General features: G+C 42.6%; 1 protein-coding gene across 1 annotated transcript in view; it reads left to right on the forward strand.

Moving 5' to 3' along the window:
• Window positions 1-5,000, forward strand: part of ece2b (endothelin converting enzyme 2b) — a 132,104-nt gene that overhangs the window by 62,609 nt on the left and 64,495 nt on the right. The gene's annotated exons all lie outside the window — the stretch shown is intronic.

Genomic DNA, 5,000 nt, shown 5'->3' on the forward strand with positions numbered 1-5,000 from the left:
TTTAAAAGTCAACCCAGCCTGTGGGATTTTAATTCAACAATGTCAAAATCATAATACACATAGACAATAACAGGCTGGAGAGGCAGCAGCCAATGTCTCAGTAAGAGAGCCTCTGATGAGCAGCAGGAATCTTCAGGTCTTTATACCAGGCTTGATTGCAGGTTCAGGTGTCTTCAATCAGGCCACTCCCCACAGTTGCTTCAGCTGATTGGAGGAAGTGGCAACAAGGCAAAACGAGACAAATGGCACATGCATGCAGCCGTAACATCTGTAGCCTCGCGAGCCATCCTACGTACTTCCGCCAAAGGATTGGCTCCACTATGGTAGTCTGGCCTTGCTCTTCTGTGGTGTGTCCAGATCGGTGGGATTTTGATCGCAACACCCCCCATCTAATCTAATCAGAAAACAGCCAATAAGCGAATAAGCGCCTCACGTGTGGGAGAAAGGGGGAGGATGCCGTGACGATGACGAAAACATCTGCGCCAATGGCTCTGGTCTGCACTATGTTGTTGTTGAGTAACTGTTGGCGATTGGGTGAGAGCTGTTCAATCATTTCAAACCATAACTGAGTGCAAACTTCCCGCTTCCTGCAATTGCCTCAGATCACACAACTGCCAGACCATGAATACGAAATGAAATGGTAGTATTGTGGGATGGTCAGGACCAGGCTAGGTAATCTGGGTATGTTTGAGAAACATTTAGGGAAGTATTTAGACGACTTGGTTTTCAAAATCTGTTACATGATACAACTATTGAAAGCCCATTGCCTTGTATATGCGCTGCTTGCATATAATAAACGCTGTGGGAACATTTGAGAAACACTTTTTTATTAAGCAATTTGATTTGGTTTTTAAAATCTTTTAACTGTTCAAGCCAATGTTTGCTCTGATTCCATATGATTTGAACTTTATTGGAACATTAGAGAAACACTGAGGGAGTTATGTTGCAATACAACTGGATTTACATGTAAATGTCTGAACAAAATGCCAGTGGCTTCTCAGCTTGAGTATGATGAATGCTGTGTTGGGGAATGAATGTTGGGGAAACACTTAGGGAATTATTTAAGCCATGCGATTGGTTTTTAAAAACTGTTCCACAGTGTAGCTATCAGATAAAACCCAGTGGCTGCACTTGCTTTCGTATGATGAGCACTGTGGGAATGTTTTTAGAAACATTTGGGGAATTATTTAAGTGATGTGATGAGTTACAGACACATTAAAAGAAAAAATCCCTTCCACGATTATGAACTTGTGCTTTGGATTCCCTTTGACGTGAGAAGCCCTCTTTTCTGTGGTGACTCATGAGGTGAAATCTACGCAAGAGCAACAGATGTATCCCTGAAGTTCTCGTGTTTTTTCTTCTCTTTTTTTGTTCTTTTAAGTGCCTGTCATGAAAAACCAACCACAGAAGAATTTCGTTCCTGAGGGTTGAATAGACTAACTGTGTGTGTGTGTGTGTGTGTGTGTGTGTGTGTGTGTGTGTGTGTGTGTGTGTGTGTGTGTGTGTGTGTGTGTGTGTGTGTGTGTGTGTGTGTGTGTGTGTGTGTGAGAGTGTGTGTGTGTGTGTGTGTGTGTGCATACACCAGGGATTAAAGTTTTCCGTCGCTATGACGGATTTCCGTCAACTGGATTTTCGTTTGGACGGATTTCCGTCCTTATAATTCATGTCAGTTAATTTACAATTTTTACTTTCCAACTGAACTCAAATCGAGAGCACTCCTGGCCATGAGAAGGGGACGAGAGGTGTGTTGCACGGATTTAGTTATACACTCCAGCGCCGGTTGTGTCATACAACAGATTCACTCAGTAGTTTTGAGCCATCCCCTGGTCTTCCGTGTTCCAAAAAAAAAGTACACCAGCGGTCAACAATTCGGTTGCGGCGCAGCGCGAGAGATTAAAAAATCAAATAGCCAACATTGTTGCTGATGGCAGAAAAGAAAATAAGTGTAATACTATGTCTTTAAAGTGCAATGACAATCATTAAACGGGTTGGACTGATATTCTTATATGGGCTAATAATGCGCATGGAATGCATAGCTGGAAGAAGGTAGGACACGTATGTTTCCATTTATGCACCTGCCGTGGCGATAGTTAGAAAAAAAAAAGAATAGTTTACTTCAACTGCGCATGATGTCCTTTTCATGAAGGGTTTTTCTTTTAAGCATTGTTACTTTTACTAACATTATTCATAGCCCCAATGGGACGGCTATCATTGGCAGCTAGCTAGAATATACCATGCGTAATAACATGCGTTTCATCCTCAAAGTTTAGCGCGTTTGTCTGGCTACGTGTAGAACTAGCTGTAGTTGTCTTTCTGACAACGGATAATTTACAGTCTCACCTGTAATCATAGCATATTAACTTTGTTGTTGCCGATATATTTAAGAAATAAGTTGAAAATGGGTTTCATTTTACAGGGGTCACGGAGGCTATCCTTGGCAGAGCCAATATTTTATGCCACGTCTTGTTCTGGGAAGCAGTGTTCTCCTGGCTGGTCAATAATTGCTGTTTCGGTGTTTGTTTCACTTTCAAGGCTTGTTGTAGGCTACTCTGTGATGCTATTTTTGCTAACTGGAATAGTGTGCAGCAACAGTTGTGTGTGCTCGTTTTTGAGTGGCTCAACGTCTTCTCGGACTATACGCTTCGTTTGAGTTCAGTTATTTGCGCACTGCGCACTCAGGACTGATAGGTGGGTGATTTGTCTTGATTCGAGTGGAAAGTTGCGCGACAAGCTTGGGAAAGTGTGCTACTTTTGTTATATAGACGTATGTCTGACTGTGTCGTGTCTGCTTGCGTCGTGTCAGCTTGTAGGATAGAACAAGAGTGCGTGCGGGAATCGGGGACGTTTTTTAAATCAATGGTAAGCGTGTGCCTGGCACCGCACATCGAGAAGCAAAAAACTACCGGTAGCCATAGGTTTTCAAAACGGTAGAATACAAGAGGTAGACTACCGCACCCTGTTTGTAAACATCAACAAGTTATTTGTAACAGGACGAATAGTGAAAAACATACAAAATAACCAACGATTTTAAATGTCAGAAATACAACTGCAAGCAATGCGCAGTGCTTTCACCAGAACAGTGTTTGCCCATTCTGATGGGAAAGTCAAAATATAGCCGCCTACTACAACAAAAAAACATAATGGGATCACTGCATCAACGCATTGCAATTCCAAGTCAATAATTCTGTGATATCAGCTAGACCATTTTGAAGCAACACTTAATGTGAATCCATTCTGCATAATGTTGTGAACAATTCATAAACAATGGGTAGAAATAAGAGGAAATAACCAAAACATGCCCCAAATTGCAGTTCAATGTTTGCAGTCTGATATAGTATCCATTATCCCTCCATTCTCGGCCAGTTCTTGTCAATCTGGTGGCCTAGGCCTGCCCCCTTTCCCTCTTTCATTTTTTTGTATTTAGAAATTGGCATCTGTAAACATAGCATAGCATCTGATCTAGTACCTACAGGTACATTCATACTGAGTGTGTATATTGGCCTACTGAGTGTATAATGAATATTCATTACCTCCACCAAGGAGGTTATGTTTGTTAATGTGAAGTGTAAAGTGTTATGTTGGTTGAAGTTCTGATTTTGTGGCACTTTTTGGTATTACTGGCGCCCTCAATACATAGGCCTATTCTGCTCCAGGCGACTGCCCTGTCTGCCTATGCCTAGTGCTAGCTCTGGCACCATTCCTTGCATAAAACCAGTGTATGTTTCGTTATGAGGGCAGAGCCTGGCTACATTGGTTTTCGTTGGGTTACGGAGTGATACTCGATCGGGTGCCTAACCGGTAAAAAAGTTCAGTCAGATGACTTTTTTTTGCTTTAATCCCTGATAATGTTCCCTCAAATCCGTCAAAATCACATTGTTGAGTGCCCACATAAGTGCGTGGGTTATTTTGACCACAAGGGGATTTTGTGACTCATCATAGCCTTGCTTAATTGTGTATATGTGTGTCTTCCACTGACCATCGTGTGTGTGTATGTGCCTGTGTTCGTGTGTTTGTGTGTGTGTGTGTGTGCGCGCGCGTGTGCATGTGTGCGTGCATGTGTGTATGTGTGTGGTTTTTAGGCTACCTCAACCAAAGTGTGTAAGCGTGATCCTCTGTGGTCTTCTGTGCTTAAGTGGTTGTGTGGGAGTGTGTCATTGACAAATGGATGTCTTGCCTTGACCGAAAGTGTGCTGTTCTTCTTCAACTAAAAACAGTTTAATGACTCAATGTGTGTGTGTGTGTGTGTGTGTGTGTGTGTGTGTGTGTGTGTGTGTGTGTGTGTGTGTGTGTGTGTGTGTGTGTGTGTGTGTGTGTGTGTGTGTGTGTGTGTGTGTGTGTGTGTGTGTGTGTGTGTGTGTGTGTGTGTGGGTGAGTGTGCATGTGGGTTTGGCGTTTTGCCCAGAGGCTATTATGCATTGACCATCATTGCTTGTGTATGTGTGTGCACCTGTATTCATATGTAGGTGACTCAGTGACAGTTTTAGTAGTAGCACACGTCAGGGTGGTTGGTGCAACCACAGCTGATGCCACTATTGTTTAGATTATTATTACCTCCGCCAAGGAGGTAATGTTTTCGGTAGCGTTGGTTTGTCTGTCTGTCTGTCTGTCTGTCTGTCAGCAGCAGAACTCAAGAACTAATTAACAAATTTGGACGAAACTTTGTGGAGTTGTTAATGATGACCCAAGGAACAAGTGATTAAATTCTGATGGTGATCCGGATCACGAACCGGAACCAGGACTTTTTAAAAGTTTCTTTCAGCAGGATAACTCAAAAACGAATCAACGGATTTGGACAAAATGTTGTGCAGTTGTTAGTAATGACCCAATGAACAAGTGATTAAATTCTGGCGGTGATACGGATCACGAACCGGAAACAGGACCCTTTTAAAGATTCTTCCCCATTGCTGGCCTATAAATCTAGATGCCCCTAGTGACCAGAAATTGAATTGCGGGGACTTCACAAAAATAAGGCAGAAAGACTGTACCATAGTCAAATGTTC

The sequence above is a fragment of the Engraulis encrasicolus genome, chromosome 8, assembly GCF_034702125.1.
Source record: "Engraulis encrasicolus isolate BLACKSEA-1 chromosome 8, IST_EnEncr_1.0, whole genome shotgun sequence".
Taxonomy (NCBI): Eukaryota; Metazoa; Chordata; class Actinopteri; order Clupeiformes; family Engraulidae; genus Engraulis; species Engraulis encrasicolus.